The sequence below is a fragment of the Zonotrichia albicollis genome, chromosome 4, assembly GCF_047830755.1.
Source record: "Zonotrichia albicollis isolate bZonAlb1 chromosome 4, bZonAlb1.hap1, whole genome shotgun sequence".
Taxonomy (NCBI): Eukaryota; Metazoa; Chordata; class Aves; order Passeriformes; family Passerellidae; genus Zonotrichia; species Zonotrichia albicollis.
In genome coordinates, this window is record NC_133822.1 from 23,089,665 (window position 1) to 23,108,487 (window position 18,823).

At 39.0% G+C, this 18,823-nt stretch overlaps 1 protein-coding gene across 5 annotated transcripts in view; it reads left to right on the forward strand.

Moving 5' to 3' along the window:
• Positions 1 to 18,823, forward strand: part of CHRM2 (cholinergic receptor muscarinic 2) — an 86,196-nt gene that overhangs the window by 56,844 nt on the left and 10,529 nt on the right. The window contains exon 2 of one of the 5 annotated variants that reach the window (XM_074539094.1): positions 3,869 to 4,128. The exons of the other annotated variants lie outside the window; for them this stretch is intronic. The gene's annotated coding sequence lies outside the window, so the exon portion shown is untranslated. The remainder of the gene's footprint in view (positions 1 to 3,868; positions 4,129 to 18,823) is intronic. 5 annotated transcript variants of the gene reach the window in all.

Genomic DNA, 18,823 nt, shown 5'->3' on the forward strand with positions numbered 1-18,823 from the left:
GAGAATACATGCTGTGCTGGAGAACATCTACCAAAGGGCAGATTTTCTGCAGTGAGTTGGCCCTGCTGATTTGTGTCCAGTGGCACTCTGTAGTATTGTCCATATTAAACTTCCATATAGCAAAGAGTTAGTGAAATGTGAGACTTGTCCTATCCTCTTTCTATAAGTGCTGTTTTCTAGGAATTTTTTTCATTTCCAAGCCTGGTCTCAAGCAAAAAATTGCTCTCCTAAGTTCTGTAGTGTTCTGCTACTTTTTGTTCTTATCTTGTCTCACTTTCTTCTTGCCTTCTGGATATAAAGCATCTGAACCCAAGTGCAATTAATAGCAAATAAATTTAGACTTGGGAAAATTCTCCAAATGAAAGAAGAGCACTCATCTCCTGTGATATACTTCTGACAAAGTATAATTAAAATATTTTCATGCTGGCTTGCCTGCTCCGTCTGCCTTTCATGAATGATGAATGCTATCAAGCTATTATTTGTCTACACATTGTGTGAGGAAGGATTAAACCACTGAAGTGTTCAATATCAGTAAATGATCTGGAACTCCATAAAAATATCAATTATTATGCAGTTAAAGACATCTCATAGGTCTCTCAGGAAGCTGGTGTTTTGTCTTCATTCCTCTGGTGATGGAGTGTGAGGATGGCTGTCTCCAGAGACAGAGCATCTACAACTAAAATGTGAGCTTCAAAACTATGCAGAGAGGAGAATTTTCTCAGTTCTTTATTAGAATATAGTAGAAGAAAAATGGAGCCTTAGTGCAGAAAAAGGTGCTTTATACCTCAGAAAATATGTGTTCCTCTGCCTAAACCCCTCAATTTTGGGCTGACACAGTGCAATGGTACCACGTCCTAAGGTCAAAAACCTTTGAGGATTTTTGGTGAAGCAATCAAAAAGACTGTAACTGTGGGATTCACATTCTCTGAACCTGAGAGAAGCAAAGAAAAGAATGATCAAAATGATTCTTATCTGATTGGCTGTGCCTGCGTTTGTGCAAAAGTAGAATGCAATATGGAGATTGTTTACTCAGAGTGATGGGGTTTTGTTTCCCTGGATTACCATGGCCAAGAGTGTGTGCATGTCAGGACTGTCAGCTGACAGTCATGATACTCTGGGCAGTTGAGTTGAGTTGGGTACTTGGCAGATTCAGTTTTGATATAGTGTCATATAGTATAGAATAATATGATATAAAAAAGTAATTAATTAGCCTTCTGATATCCATGGAGTCAGATGCATCATTTCTCTCCCTCCTGTCAGGGTTGCCTTGCTTTCCAATATGTAATTAATTTGAATGTATTTGTGCCTGGTTGAGTGGTAGGCAGCCTGAAAACATATTGACAAGAAAACAAATCCCTGCTCAAAGCCCCAATGTCACATTTTTTTTATTTTTTTTAGTGGTAGGGCTCTGCTAACTTCAATATAGCTGTGCCAATTTAGAGCCAAACAGGATCTGAAGTATCAAGCAGGCACCATTCCCAAAGATTTTCCCCTAAACAAAAAAAATTTTGAACTAAAGCAAATAATACATTTGCACTATAGAGATTGCATATAAGCCTCAATGAAATTATGATATACAAAAAATACTGCTAGTGACCTTAAATTACACAACAAAATGACAGAGGACATCTAAAAATTAATTCTAACTCATTAAATGCATTGCTCACTTAATGAATGATTCATGATTCATATTGCTCAAGTTGCCAAACATTACCTCAAATTATAGATTGGGCACATCCTGTCAGCAGTATTAATAATTGCAATTATGTCAGTGTAAGTACCTTCAGATACAAAAGCCAATACATTATATTCTCCAAGCCTTCCTGCCTCACTCTCAGAGCAGGAGGGTCCCTGGAGCACATAGGAGCACATTTTATTTTTTAAAAAAACACCAAACTTGGGAGATCTAAAGGTCTAACAAAGGGTGAAAGATGTCCATGGTCAGGGTTGATCTCAATACACTTTGTGATAGCCAAATAGAATTGGACCATGAAAACACAGAGCTTGCCCAGTGAGTTTCTAATCTTCCCTCTGCTTGTGTCCATTAAAGCTTCAAATCTGATCAGCTATTCAGGAAGCTCCCAAACAAACAGCAGTAATAGCTGTAACTAGGAAAAAAAAAAAAAAAAAAAGACAAGAAAAGTCTGTGTAAGTTGTACTGCTTAGAAATTGTCGTGGAAATCCAGCCACAGAATGCCATCTCTCTCTGCAAGACTACATAGTCTCGCAGACTTGTATTATGAAGGTTTTACCTGTACTTTTTGTGAGTTCACACCTTCAGTCCTGTTTAAATGATGGTGAGACCACAAACCACCCTCGTGGCAGTGAGCTCTGCAGCCACATGTGCAGCACATGAAAATCCAGCTCCTGGTACGAGATTCACATCTGTGGACTTTCAAATTTCTCTCAAGTCCCCTATTTGAGAGGAATGGGGCAAAATAAGCTTTGAGTTCAACTTGTATGTGACACAGAGTGCATTTCATGTGATTACTGCATCCTCTCCTTTTTCTCCTCAAGCTAGACAGTGGCAGTCTCTGATGTCTCAGTAGGCCAGCTGAATTAACCTTAGCAGAGACAGAAGAGGTAAAAGACTTTTCTACCTGAAATCTTAACCCAGGGTAGTCATTATACAGCTTGGAACCAGTTCCTTAGACTACTTTGTGGTAAATACTGGAATGAAGCTTTTCTTTTCCTTGCAGTGAAATTGTTTATTTTTTAATTACCTACTTCTTGGAAAATACACAGCATTTAAGGTAACTTCTGAACTAATAAAAACCATAATTGTACCAGGATATGAAAAGATGGATGTAAATTGGTTATGGATCTTTTATAGCAGGGATTTTTTATGACTCAACAGAAAAACAAGAAGCAAGAAATCTATTTCTATAGTGAAGCACAAAAAGTCTCTGCCTGCTCTAGTGACAGGGTTAGAAGATATAAATATTGTGGAATTGTCAAAGCATCTGCTTGAGGATTTCAGATTAACTAGATGGTTTGACTGGAGTTTCTAAAATGTGTTAACCAGAAAGGTTTATTGAACTTTCTAGAGGTGGACATGATTTACTTTCTTTAAGTGCAAAAAAATCAAGGCAGTCTTTCTTCCTGCTGAAAGATTGCAGAGGGCAAAGTCACTTTGCTGCTTATTGAAGTAGATACTGAACTGCCATCACTGTATTCACTGACCTTTTGTCTCAGTTTGACTCAGGCTGAGAAATTGAGCGGCTGCTTTCATAAAAATTACCACTATAATCTTCTACAATAACATGCTTGAATTTTTCTCTTTTCTTTTTTCCCCTCTCCTCACCTCATCAAACAGCTTTTTCCTTCCCCAGTGAGTGTTACTACACTTGAGGAGTACCAACAAATTTACACCGCTTGGTTTACTCATAGGTAAATTCCATTTCCCTGTATTTTCCCTCAGTTATAGTGCCACTACACAGTGCTCAGATTGTACCATATTTCACATTCTCAACCCTGAATCCTTCTGATGTTGCCCTGGCATCTCAAATAAATGATGCCTAGCTGTCTGCCATATGCCAAGGAAGGCATTTGTGCACTGTCCAGTTGCAATCATCTATTCCATAGCAATGATAAAAAAAGGCAGAAAAATTATGGGGGAACCCTTTTATTTTTGTGAGACAGTTTACTTGCCATGAGTGGGCGCAGCTGGATCTCTCCAGCCCCAAGAGAACGTGGATGTAGGCAGGTTTGTGACGCAGTACAAGATGAATGGGCAGCATTAGGGGGATGACAGAACAGCAGAACACAATAAAAAACAACTCATGAGGGAGGCTGGCTGGTCAACTTTATTGCCATGCTCCCCTCATTGCAGTTATAACATATTTGACTGTTGTTTTCTTCATGTCAGGTTGCACAATAATTTGTGGAGGAGAGATGAGACAAGGATGAGATATTGGAAGACTCCCTAAGAATAAACTGGATAACAAAGAATAAATAGCACAATTCTTTGGCAGGATGGGGGTTCATGCTCCAATCAGCTGCAGCTGAGGTGCTCGGGTTGGGACCTAAGAAAAAGCAGAGAGAGAATTTGGGTGCCTGATTCAGAGATCTGAAAAGCCAAATGACTGTGAAGGAACCTCCCCATCCTCATTCACTGAAGAGCTGAAGGTGAGGCTGCTAACTTAGGTACCCTCGTTAAACATCAGCTGCGTTTGTATAGGTGTGAAAACTCCTTCCTTCACTGTTCTGTAGTAATTAATCAGTAAATCTGTAACCACCACCAGAAGCCAGGTAATGAACTGCATGCTCACACATGACAAGGCTCTTGATACTGGCATGGCTTTTATTCCTATCCAGTATATTCTGGATATTCTTTTATTCCTATCCAATATTCTTAGCAGAGATCTGGTAATTTTTCTATTGAATATTATAAGATATGCCAGGAAATCAAAAAATAATAACTAAAAAATTATACCCCTCTGGGCACCCATACTTTGAATTCTTTCCCAGGATTCAAAATAGTTATCATAATGTCCCGTTTCTTGCAAGGCATGTGATAACAGTGATTTTCTTTAAAGCTGTGAACTTCTCCATTAAAAGCATACTTTAAAGTGGTATTTCAATCATCTATGATGCCATGAAAGAATGAAATCATCTAAATGTCATAAAGAAGATTTTTTTCTGAATTCAAGACAGCCTTTAGAAAGTTTGCATGAGTGTTTTCAGAAGGAACGGCCAAATGTAGGGATACTTATTCTGTAGCCAAAGGGTCACCCTCTGACAAGACATTTCTTCAACACCTTCTAAGCACCACAGCCCTTCAGGTCTCAGAACTCTCTCTTAAATTTCCTGAATGTCTACAACACTGGAGGTAAAGATTAGCAGGAAAAGAAAATACCCAGCAGAATGTTTTTCAGAACATTGTTCCAGAAGGAAAGACACTTTCTCCAAGCAGAAAAAAAAATTAGCATGAAAAAAAGCCACTTTGGAAGCAGCCCTGCAGAGTCATCAAAACTTAAATAACTTATCTTGGTTAATCTCCTGGGAGCACAGCAAACGACAGAACAGAGACAGAGCACAGCTTAGTGGATACAAGTGATGGAAAACACTGTGGTATGCATCAAATCTTTAGAGAAGAAAATGTGTTTGGAATATTTTCAGCACTTTCATTTCAAATGGCATCAGAGAAGCAGTTAGGGAAAAGGATGAATTAATGAGTCAGAATGTATAGATATTCCAGGGGGTTTTTCTGTCACTGGAATCACTGACAGAAATTTTAAAGCAAAAGAGAGGTGGTTATGATGACACAGTCTATCTGGTATCCATGAGGCAATAATATATAACAATTGGCAATATTATGTCTTTGTAGAGTAGTTTAATATCTAAAGAGCTTGATGACAGCTGGAGGTGGTGGTCTTCTTTTTTGTTCCTGCTATTTTTGGTGAAACTACTGAAAACCTTTCAGGCCCTTGCCAGATTTTATTATTATAGCTGGGGCTGTAATAATACTAATAACTTGCTTATTTATGGTTTCACTGAATGTAGGAATGGAATAAGGATCCACTTACCTTCAGCCCACAAAGATGAAAGAGAGGGGGAATTATAAGAATGAGTCACTTATTATTTAACAGTCTCATTTGGGCCAGTTCTACCAGGCTTCCACCAACTTCATGGTATCATTTCAAGGCTTTGATCCAGGTTTTAGCTCAGCTCCACTGCATTAAAATGAATCCTCTTATCTTTCCTTTTTCCTTTCTTAGACACTGCTTTCTCCTTTCTCTTTGAGCACTGTTGTAGCTCTCCCTTAGCCTGAGCTCTGTGTGTTTATGTGGAAATGCCTGCCATCAGTGATGTGCCCCAAAATCCCACCACTTCCCAGCAAGCACAGGCTCTGTGTAAAAATGTGCTTAAAAAAAATCCCAGTGATTACCTGGTTCATTGCCTGTAAACAGACAAGAAATTAAAAGGTGAACAAGCCTCCAGGTGTCCTCCATGCCTTGAGCTGTGGAAAACCATGAAGTTATAGACCAGCTCTAATGTCTTGGCTTGCCTGTTGAGCCCAGAATTGCTCTGAGGTGAATGAGACATCACCTGTAGATCTTTGAGCTCTGAGTTGCAAGATAAACCTGGAGCAGGAAAATGAGAAAAAAAATAGACAGACAGGAGACTGGAATGGATAAATAGACTGCCATAAACATTAGCACTTCTGGGTGCCACAGATGCCTTTGAGGTCAGGGATGATGTGCTGTGCCCACATTTTTCAGGGACGGACACTGATTGCAGAAAAGTTCAATCTAAGTCATTGCTTTTATGCCAAAACCCTGTTCCTTCAAAAGTTCTGTGTTATCATATGCAATGTCATCATCACTTCTAATGTAACAGCACTGCCAAAGCACATCCTTCTACTTTTACTTTTCATACTCAAGTATTTTGCAAAGTATATTTCTGATACTATAATGGCAGTCAAAAAACTGAGAATGCTGATCAGGCTGGGCTGTAATTAGAGCTGGACTAATTATAGAGGTAACTCTTCACCGAGCATCAGTGAACTGACTATTCTTTAAATGGACTGAGTCTCTATACCCTCATCCTCTTCAACAATGGATGAACAACAGAATCTCCAAGTTAACAGCAGAAATGATGACCCAGAGAGTCTGGCTACCTTCCTACAAGCCTTTGAGTTTGAACTGTATGTGGCTGGCACACTTGATGCTTCTGTGCTGAGCCTTTACACTGAAAAATGGATCTCAGCTGCATCATCATTGCAGACTCCATTCATGTCAAGGTTATTATGCTCAGAGAGGAGCCAGCTGCTCCTTCCAGACCTCCATGCTTGGGATCAGAGATGGACAGCTGCCACCATCACCAGTAAAAGCAATTTGGAGGGGAGGCCAAAGATATGTATCACATAATGGAGATGGAAAGGCTTACTGCTGTGTGATTCCTGCTATTCCACAGCTCTGCCAGGGCCTGCTAAAACAGGCATTTCTCTTGCTTATGAACAAGGCAGCACTTGTTTGGCAGACAGGGCAGGGCTTGGGATCTCCTCATGTGATTCATTTCAACAGCTATGTGAACTTGTGATAGGGCAAGAACAGAAATAAGGGGTAGGGGCAAACATGGAGCCTGATTCACTTGAGATCTGCTGTGAAGCACAAGTGAATGATTCCACTGATTTTGCCTTGGAATGAGCTGAGGTATCCACTTGAGGAGTAGCTCTTGTGGTGAAATTTTGCCAGCATACAGCTTTGCTCTCATTAAACCTTTCTGAAGGAAAATACTGTAATCAGGACAGATTTTTATGATCTGATCTTTACTCCTTAAGCTGTTCCCTGTGGGTCCTTGCATCCATCCTCGGGGTCTCTCTCAGACTGGCTGCAAAGGCGATTTAGTTGTCAACAGCATTTCAGAGCTGTAGAAACTGGGGCAAGGGGGCTCTCTTTCAGATTCCCTGGGTCATCTCAGCTTCAGCTCCTGGGAAGCAGCAGATTACAACCTGCAGGCAGGTGACTCCTCTTGGACAAACTTTAGGGCATTTAATTCTGGTGCAGAGCAGATGCTGACTTACTCTGAGTAAGAAGCCAAGCACTTGCATTATGCTGGTTCCTTTTTGTCTCATTGTGCTTTTCTCACAGGCTGTTTTCTGCACAATTACGTGGGTTGTTTTCGTCATGTCTGATTCCATATTAAACAAAAGTATTTATGTTCCTGCTTTCCTGATCCAGAATACCTTCAAACTTCATGGCTTATGCTGGAATCACAGAAGCATAGATAAATTCATGTGAATACAGCCTCAGGAAGTCTCCACTCCAATTTCATACTCAAAGTAGGGTCAGTGTTGAGCTCAGACAAGGTTGCTTTGGGTTTTATCTGTTGTGTCTTGAAAAACTTCCAAGGATGGAGCCTGTACACAAATCTGTGGTGTCATAGTGAAATTCTTTTCCTTTCAATGTCATCAAAATCTTTTGTCTTCTTTATTTCATCCTCTCACTAAACACCACTATAAAAAGACTGGCTCCATCTTCTCACTAGATTCCCTGTAGGTATTGGCAGGCTGCTACCACAGCCATCTCTTCTTCAGGCTAAATGCTCTCACTGTCTTCAGCCTTCCCTTGCAGGTCCCGTGCTTTACCCTGTCTGACAGTACATCCTTTGTCATTGATCTTGGATAAATCAATGCTCTCAAACTACTCTCCAAGATGCATCAGTTACTGAAAAAAAGAATTTTTTAAAAAATTAAAAGTTTCTATATTAGAGATACTTCTGATCTGCTGGACACAGTCATCTCTGGATATACTCTCTGTTGTATGGGAAATCAGGAGATATTCTAAAGCAATGGTCAAGAGCCACTGCCCCTAAAGTGGTAAAACTTAGGAGGATCAGGGCAAAAAGCAATGTGAGTAGAAGGAGGAAATGCCATGTTTATCCCAGTGGTGATTCTTGTCCCCAGCCTTGCTGCCCTAGGGAATCCTGCACCACTTCAGCCGCTCTGTGTGGGTTCAGTGACTGAGCTGAAAGAACCAATCTTCCCTCCAACAGTTCTGTAAGAAATTTCCTGTAGTCTCCATTGATTTTCTTCTGAGAAGGAGACATATATAGAGCTTTGCTTTTGGCTTTTGTTTTGCAAAGAGAGAGCTTTAATTAGTGGCCTTTGTGTTAAAATGTTAGATGTGGCCACCTGTGGCATCTTGAGGTTATTCACATTTGTAAGTGTTTTTAAATGTTGGGTCTAAGCCACCAAGAGATTTTACAGCAGGGGGAAATTCAGGTGCCTGGAAGTTTTTCCATTACCTTAAACCACAGGGATGGCATACAGGTGCTACAGAAAAGCAATACTTGTACTAAAGGTCTTGTATTAATGTTTCTACTACAGGAAATATTTTTTTAGGAGGTGAGAGGACAAATGTGGGGGAGTTCAACTTGTTTTGCTGTTATTTATTTGTTCCTTTGTCTTATTTTCTTAAGGGACAAGACATGAGTAAAAATGGTGATGACTTATGTGTATTTTATTTTGTTCACTTACAAAAATCTGAACACTTGCCCATGGCAGTCATATAATTTCCTTCCTCTCCTCCTGTTTGTACTATGATGACCTCGTCTTTGTCTTTGTCATCCCATCCCATGACATCCCAGTAGCTCTTCTCCCTGCAGCTTTTCCCAGAGTTTGAATTTCCAATTTATAAAGGAAACCTGTTGGCCACATCTCCTCCATAGAATAGGTGAATGAAAAAGAAGGTATTTTATTCCTCAGTTGTTCTGCTGATTATGTCAATCATCATAGGACAGTTATTAAGCTCTTTTTTATGATTATTCTACTAGTCTCTGCCAATTACCAAGCCCTTTTATCAGTTAAGGTTCCATGTTACTTTATGAACTTACAATAGTCATATCCATGGGGGCATAAACAGGATGAGTGAACTGCAGCAGCTGCTTAAAAGTAGGGGAGCACTGTCCAGCAAATACACCTGGAAAAGCAGCCTGCAAAGCAGAGATGTGTATCTACAGCTCCAGAACATCAAAAGCTCATTAGATTCCAAACCTGAACCCAATGTTATATTTGCAGATTTTTTTTTTCAACACATATATGCCAATAACAGTCATGTTATTGACTATATATGGCTGGCAACAGTCACAGCCCCAGAGAGTTTTGCATGACCATGTGCTAAGGAGACAAAAGAGAAATATTGTCCTTCAGAACAAGGAAATGCTTGGTTGGGCACTCTTAATGCTACAAATGGGTACTGAAGGCAGAGTTTTCTCCTAAGTGATGAATAGCAAGGGTGATCCCAGGACAGTTTACCGCAGGGAAGAGCAGAATATGAATCTGGATCTAATAAAACAATGAACTAGGACTAGTCCCCAGACACCAATCCTGTTCCTTGCCTATATCATAGAAAAGTCATGAGCCTACCAAAAGCAACAGAAATTTTGCCATTGGCATACACAGGGCTTTTGACCTATTGATTTTTTTTTCAGAGCAATTTACCATGAGATTTCGGGCTCTGAAACTGGAGTGTGGATGAGTAATGCAGCTTGTACAGTGGAGCCCTGCTCTCAGCAATCTCTGAAGTCAGGCTTCCAGGGCCAGTGCTGATGTGTGGAATTTCACAGCTCGATCCAGGAACACTCTCTAATATCCTCCCAGTGATTGCTGTTTTCAGGAGCAGCCTGATATTTAATTAATTTCTAAACCTGCACAAATTAGCTTGTGTGCAGAGCAGATGAAGTGAATCAAGCACAAGAAAATATGATCTGTGTATTTTTGTCATGAATAGATAGCTCTGTTAGCTACAGAGGGAGCTCAGATTAATTCTGTGAATCTCAAACCCAAACAATATAGAGGAGAGACATAAACACACTGTACATTCAATGGGTGTGCAGATTCTGACAGAAACATTGGTTATTGTTGATTAGCACATATATTTTTGATCATTTTGGATTTATTTTCCTTTGTCTAATATTCACAGTCCTACCCAAACCCCATGTGTACACAATGACAAGAAAAACAGATAAAGAGGAAAAAATGCATTGCAGATCAAGCATGTTGAGAAATATATTAGTAAAGAATTAAAAAGATAGGAAATAATAAAACTACAACAGAGCATAAATATTTATTGTATACATATACACATGGAGAAAGAGAGATTATGCTTTGAAGGCATTATGAGCTTTTGATTTTCTACCTGTTGCAGAACAGACCCATTTTAAGGAAGCAGGAAAAATGATTACTTGAATTGTGATTACCTCTAACAAAATTCTGTGTTTGCTGGAATGGTTGCAGTCACTCTTGGTGATATAACACCTCCTCAGATAAAAATAGGAGGACAAAAGGAAAACAAAAAATCAAAGGTGAAGCACTAAACTACTTGACATTCCCCATCATTAATAGTACTACCTTTGTCAGTTTGTTTATAAGTCTCAAAAGAGCTTCATGAATTTTCTTTTCAGACAGAGAAAAATCTCAAATGTCTCTTGTCACTTCCTGCATAGAGAGAACCTTGCAAAACCAAAACTTCTGGCACACTTATTCAAATTCACTACAAAAGCTTTATTTTTATCCTAACCCTAACAAAGGCAGGTAGAATGAACCACTTCCTGACCACAGAAGGACAATGTGCATCACAAGATTTAGAAAGAGAAGCTAGGAAATGCATGATTTTTTTCTCTTTTTACTACATTATCTTAATTCTCAGGCAGACACCAGAACAAGATGCATCATCATTTACTTTCTCTAAAACATTACCCAGTATTGAGAAAAACCAGAAAGTATCACAAATCATGTGCTGCAGGTCATGACAAATTTTCTAGAACGCCTGAAACACAAATTTCTGTTTGTGTTTGAAGTCCATGTGTATTTACATGGGAGTTGAAGTCATATTGACTCTGGTTTTCAAAAAACAAATAGCATCAGATTCTCACTGCCTGATGTAGAGAGACAACCCCCCTTCACCTGTGAGGATTACAAGGCAACAAGAAGAGATTTTTCCAGAGAAAGTGTAAGAGTTCAGCTCTTTTAATCTCTCTGCCACACCTGTATTTGAAAATAGCTATGAACTGTGTTCTTATGTTCAATTATAAAGAGATTGTGCAGAGGTATGGGGGTATGAATTTAATAAATCACAAGATCCATTTTTTCTTCTTACCAGATATAATTACATTATTTGTGAATGCCATCTTTTAGATGCTTGATCCTCTTTGCAAAGCTGATGCAATGCAAATGTGCTATCATGGAAATGCTTTTGGTGGGGTTAAGGAAAAAGCATGCTATCCCTTGAATCACAAGGTCTGAGATCTACAAAACTTACACAATTAGGAAGAGAATAAATGCCTATGTCAGTGGCAGGGTGGGTTGGATAGCATTTGTTTAGGAGGACCAGAATCATTATGAGTGGATACAAAATTATGAAAGACCTCTGTGAAGAAAACTTACATTTTTAAATGCTCTTTTACAAAATAAATGTACAGAAGCAGATAATTACATTTAAAGGACATTTTCCAACCCTAACATTAGAAAGATTAAGAGGTTAAACATTAACCTGACTATAAATCGCTCCACTATGCCTCTCTACTAATAAGAGTGTCTGCATTTTAATTATTTGGTGTTGTTCAGTGCCTCGAACATTCAATGGGATTGCATTGCATGTCACAACAGATCAAGAGCAGGGTAACAAACAGATCCAAACTAATTAAAAACTGGGGAAAAAAATCTATCCTACTTTAATATAGTTTTATACATACTAAAAAAACCAAAAACCAAATCCAAACAAACAAAAAAGTTTAGAAATTTCATGAAAGACATTCAGGACTTTACCTATGTGGAGGACACTGATATTGTAGATAAAGTGTTTAAAGCCTTAAAAAGTATTGGATTTAGAGCTGAACCTCATTTACACTACAAAACGAGAAAATGTCATGACAGTGATTTGCCCACAGCCTGAAAGGGCACCAGGAGCCCTCAGAGATTTTTATGTTTACTCTGTGACTGGGTCTGCAGCAGGGAGCAGCAGTGCTTTAGCATGTGCCGCTGCTGAAAGGGCTAGAATGAAAAACTGGGGGTCACTGGCTTGGACATCAGTCCAGCTTGACCCAAGGAACCTGCCTAGAGAATGGAAAGTCATTTGCCTGCTCTTTGGCAAGCCCACTCTAAGATGAAAGCATCACACAGCTGTTTTCCTTCTCACTGCCAGGGATTTTTGTGGTTTTTGTATAGAAAGAAGGGAAAAATAACCCACTGAGAAGCAGTTATACCAAAACATCATAAGCCTGTTATATCATGAACAGAAAAAAAGGGACAAGCAGACAATCTTTTTCTTTTTTTTTTCCCTTCTCCCTGCAAACATTTCCTTTCAGCTGTCCCTTTGAAGTTGCAGGCTTACAGTGTGAGTGACTGAGAGCAAGGAGCTGTGAAATGAGCCTTTGAGCCACAGATCTTTCAAAGAGCTCCACAAGGAGTGTACGAGTGGGGAACACATCATCTGCAAATCAGTGTGGGCTCGCTGAGGCTTCCTGCAGCCTCTGACTCTGAGAGAGGCACAGAGACACAGATTTCAGCAGGGGAAAATCACCTCCCATCCTCATCCCACCTTCCCACTGGGGTTATCCAATTCCCCTCTGGGCAGTGGCTGTGTTGGTGTGACCAGCTTATGAGGAAATTATTGAGTAAAATAAATACACTGGAATTTCTGATTATGGAATAAGACTATAACTTTTTGGAAAAAAGAATTTCTATCCTCTTCTTTGAAGAGGTTTTGTAGGCCAAGTCTCAGTTAATGGCAGTGGATTTGAGAACTTAAATATTTGAATGACAATTGAGGTGAGATTTCAGAACTTCAAGTCACTTCAGTGTTTCCACAATACTGTTCAAAGTGCAAGGCTTGAAGAAATGTTACCCTATCCGTGTGTGGGCTGTCATAGGATAATACAGAGAGGTACTGAAACTAAGGTCAGTGAGGAATTCTGACTGAAAACAGGCATTAAGGGGTGACAATTTGAAGAGCCCGTGTGAATGCTCTTGCAGAACTCTTTTTCTTGCCTTTCTCTAATCAACTTATTATTCATGTCTCAGTCCTGTTCCTGTTTTTGCCTCTCACATTCACCCCATTTATTATTTTCTCTTGCCCCACATCCTTGTATGTATTTCTGTAGGTATGTTCTTGTGCTCTTCAGTGAGGTGCTGTGTGGAGGCACGTTGCAATGCAGCAATCACTGCTGGGTGGTTCTGCTGCTCTTGCATGGCACAGTGGGAGGGATTTAATCTCCAACATGACACTTCAGGACACAGCAGATTGATGGAGGAGATTATTCCCTAGGTACACCGCTAGATACTATTCCTATTTAATTTTACTTCCCATAAGTTTGCTTTACCACTAAGCCCCAATTTAAAGAGCTGTTATGCAAAGATGGATTAAGTTCAAAGAAGTGGACCACTGCAGAAGAAAAAGGTAAAGTGAGACCTCAGAAAATGAAATACATTAGTCAGTAGTCTTTTTTTCCTTTTTTTCCTTTTTTCCTTAAACATGTGTGCTGTGCAAAGGTGGTCCGAGATGTAGAAGCAGAAAAAGGAAACTTGCAGACAGTAACAGATAAGTCTGCCGAAGAAGGGCAGAGAGTAATACACAGCATAACTGGAATTTCAGGACTGTAATAAAAAGAGTTTGAGATCCTCAACACCACAAATGGGAGAGGAACTTTATCAGCGAGTCATTATACCAACAGTTGTGATGAAGCTGACATGGTGCTTCTGCCACAATGTAAAAGAGGTTCCCATGTGGTAAATACAATGACACGGTTTCTGAATTGCAGAATCAACCTCTTTCTCTCTTTTAATTAAAAACTCATATTTGAAAATTAATGCAATGTGCAAGGGACATCAAATACATTCATCACCATCACTCAGTGGAAATTTTTTTCATTGCTAAAGTGACAATATGAGTTTGTGAAGTTTGCAGATCTGTGCAGAGAGTAATGGCCTGCTCTTCTCCATCCTGTGCTAGTAAATACCCCTCAGGTTTTAAATTTTTTTGGCTTCAAATAATCCAGTTTATCCTTTCTTAAACCCTATGTTTCAAATGTTTCCATTATTTTATTTTGGTCAATATTCAAGAGTGGTCAAAATCTGATGCAAACAGATTTTACAATATCTCTTAAAAAAACCAAAACGTGCAGAGAGCTTGAGAGTATTTGCTTATAAATTTTAGTCTACCTGACCTGTGATGATTAATACAATTTTTACAGAAGGCACATGGTCAGAGACAAGTCCCTCAGTTTCCTATTACTAAGTTAAGCTTGCTAAACATTACATTATTTTTTAACAGAGGCTTGGTGAATTAATGCAAAGCTAAGGTATTTTACCTTGCTAAGAGTAGCTGCAGCATGTTAGTACCAATATCTGGACCCATGCATCAGAGCCAGCTTTAGACACAGATTTGGTAAACATGTAATAGAGTCAAAACACAATTAATCTGTAGCTATAGTCTATGTGATTAAAGTTGGAAGCAGTCATATAGTGAAACACAGCACAGTCAGAGACTTGGGGAACCTACCCTGATGACGTATCTATGAAAAACTACTGAATAAATCTCTCCTTTCTTGGGCAAGGACTATGTGATCTTTGAGGTTCTCTGTTCACAAAAGGAGAGATGATTGTGCAGACCCACAGTAAACAATCATGGTTGTGATCAACATATATATGATGAGCTATAGCAAACACTTTATTTTAGATTTTTAAATGTTTTTGTAAGTATTTTGTTAGGCATTGCTTCTCTTTCCATCTTTCACAAACTTTTCTCAGACTGCAGAATGAGCTTGGAAATATAGATTCTTTTTGGAAATTTAGATACCACTGCTTTCTGCAAAGGAAATGACCTAATTTATTTCCTTCAGTATTTCACTGCTTAAAATGCAGTCTACAGCAATACAGACATAAAAAAAAATTAGCTGCCCTCTCAGAAACAAGTTTGAACTTCTGTTCAATATATGCTTAAATCCTTGCAAAGAATTTGAGCCGTTCCCTATTATATCTGAGTCACCATTCTTTCCTGTGCTCCTAATCTACATCTTAGGTAAGCTGTTAAGTAAGATGGAATATGTGTAAAAAGCCCCAGAATTTATGGACACAGAAGAACAGACTAGATTTTCAGGCTCTTGAGACTTTCATATAAGACTGACCATGATGGTATTTAAAGGAATATTAAAAGCATTTGCTGAGTAAAAAATATAAGGTCGTTTCCAAAGCAGATTTGAGGATTATCTGATAGATCTTTGTGAGCGAATAAGAAAATCCCATGCAAAAGCCAGGTACTTACACCATTTACAACCTTGGGAAAAGGAAAGATTTTCTTTAGCTTCAGTAAGAGTCTCTTTGGGCTCTCATATGTTAATACTCCTGTCAGAAGCCCTCTACTCTGACTCTGTCTGATGAACACAGTGAGAGTCTCCATGGGTTTATTCATGATCCCAAAAGGACTCCTTATGTCTTGGAGGGATTTGCAGGTATTCACAGAAATATCACAGAACCTTTTTTGGACTCACTGGCAGGTTGAGAGGGTTATTCCATGGTTCCTTGAGAGACCCTCCCTGTACTGTACTGCAGTTCTCTGGGGGTTTTTCATGACCAATATTCCTACAGGCTCTTGCAAAAAGAAAAAAGAAAAAAAATAAACCAGGAAAGAGTAGAAAGCCTGAGGTTTCGTTTTTGATTTTTTTGTTCGTTTTAGAGGTGTTTTGTTTGTTGTTGTTGGTTTTTGTTTTGGTTTGGGTTTTTTTGGGTTGGTTGGTTGGTTTGGTTTTTTTGTTTTGTTTTGTTTTGTTTTGCTTTTTTTTGTTGCTGTTGTTTTTTGTGGGTTTTTTTTTTGTCTAGGGGGTTGGTTCATTGGTTTTTGGTTTGGTTTTGGGGGGATTTTTTTAGGTCTGCTTGTATGTTAAGTTGGTTTCAATCAGCTTTCTGGTCCTTCTCCTCTTTCACCAGCTTCACCACTTGTCAGTCAGGAACTTTGAAGAGCTCTCATAAGGTTTTTGTGTTTAACAGCACAGGTGTGATAGGTGATCTGAGGATTATGAAGTTCTGTGCCTCCAATTTGTGCTGGGCTGCAGAGGGACTATTTAACTCTCACCACACTTTTCCTTCAGAAGAGATACCCTTGAACCCAATGATCTTCAATTCAATCTGAACAGAAACTTCAATAACTCTTCTGCTGACATAACCTTTCTCATGGCTGAGGATAGGTATAAGTTTAGTCTGAGTTCCAGCATGACTATTTTAACTAAAGTGCTTGAAAAAGATGGTTATAGTCAGATAAAACTGGTTTGGTTGATAGGTGTGAGGAGCTTCAGTGAACTTCCAGCAGCAGTCGTGCAGCACAAGACAGAAAGGAGAAGTCACTTCCTGATATCTGTCACTTTGATGTCCCTTTTCTATCTCTCCCATAGCCTCTGCCAGCAGAAATCAGTATAGGTGCACTGAGGAAATGTGGGTGCTATGAATTAGTCCCCAATTTTTACCTTTTGATGGCATCATCCTCTCTTCCAACCCATTTATGGTCTTCTGTGAAACAACTTTTTGAGTTGGGTCATGCCCAAACAGATGACTAAATAATGGTGATAATGGTGGTTGCAGTGGATAAATTCAGGCCTTAGTACATTTCTGTGCATGGGTTGCCCAAGTCTAATTGGATCACAGAATATTCTGATTTGGAAGGACCCACAAGGATCACCAAGTGCAGCTCTTATGTGAATGGTCAATCCAGGGATCACAACCACAACTGTGGTGTTATCAGAACCATGCTCTGACTGACAGAGCTTATCCCAGGTCAAATACTTCTTCATTCAGGAATTGCTCCAGGAATATTCAACTGTAATGGCTTCAGGTTTTTATCAAATTATATCTCTTCTCATTAACTATAATAAAATGTGAATTGCAATAAAATGTGGATCTCCTCTGCCTGAGAGTTTTAAAAGTTTTAAAAATATTTTTAAGCCATTCTACTTCTGGAAAAGACTGTTTTATGTGGCAGCTGCTTATCTGTGCCTCTAGATGGAGATCCTATCCATTTAACAGCACTCTAGAGAAAGCTGTGGGATGCTTCCATTTTGCCTTTCATACTGCAAAGAATTTTTTTTTTCTCTGATTCGTGGATCATAAATTTATTTTGATCTTAGCAAATAGACATATTTCATAGCTTACCTGAAAAAAACCCCAAAACATAACAAAACATAAAAAGTATTCTTCTCTTCTAGCTTTCAACAGCAAGAGCATCCCTGACTATTTACTTTGCCTGAAATGTAATGCTGAAACCTTCTGCTTTCCAATTGACATTCTGAAAACTCCCTCTACTGTGCAAGCACCTCTCACAAGATGAGGTGCACAGGATTGCAGGTGGGACTCAAGGAATGACATTCCTGAGAAGGAATCACATGGACCATTGTACTCAGTCACTTTTATCATATGGATAAACCTCGTGGTTCCACAAGAACAGAGAGGAAAACCTTTCATAACTTCACCAAGAGAATTGGTTATTTTCTCACTACTTTTGGACCAAAATTTTTTTATTATAATCCTAGCAAGAATAAGGAGGCATGTGCTCACATTATCACAGTATTATTAGAGAAAGTATCTTCTCTAGTCCAGGAGGTAAAAATCCCTTTTTGTGGATCAAAACCAGTTAGACTGACCCATGTGTATTAAACATATTTTTCAGATTTGCCCAGTGCAGCGAGAGGCAAAGCTTAGCTTGCAATTGTATCAGCTGCCTAAAGACAGAATGCAAATTCTCTCTTGATTACACAGGTCCCAGAAAACAAAAACATATCTGCATCCAAACTTATACTGACAGAAAGGTAATATTTCATGTGCCTTAGTACCAGTGGGTGACTATCACAACAGCAGCAATAGTAATAACAGTACCAATATATTAGAAATACTTTGTTATCAGATCTTTGAGGAAAAACTACCTTTTTAATTTTTTTTTTTTTATTATGCTGTCTCCACTTCTACTTGTGTCATATTTAATATCAACAAGTTGGGCTCATGACAGTATATTTACTTCTATATAGTTTTTCTGTATTCCCTTCTCTACAGTTTTAGCCTACAGGAGCAGCAGTGTGCAAGCTGGAGTTTACAGCTTAACGAACCCTCAGACCCAAACGTGCCGTGAGGCAGCATTTTGGTGCCAGCATTGGCACCTACTCATGTACAGTCCCCTGCTGCTTTTGGGGGAATATTTTCATTTTTGCCTTGCTTCAGTTGTTTGTGACACACTGCTAGTTTGCTTTTTAAAATATTTTCTGACTCTGATCTACTTGTTGTTTCAAAATCTGTGCAGAAATTTTTAATTTTGCCCTTAGATATCCTTCACAATCAGATGGG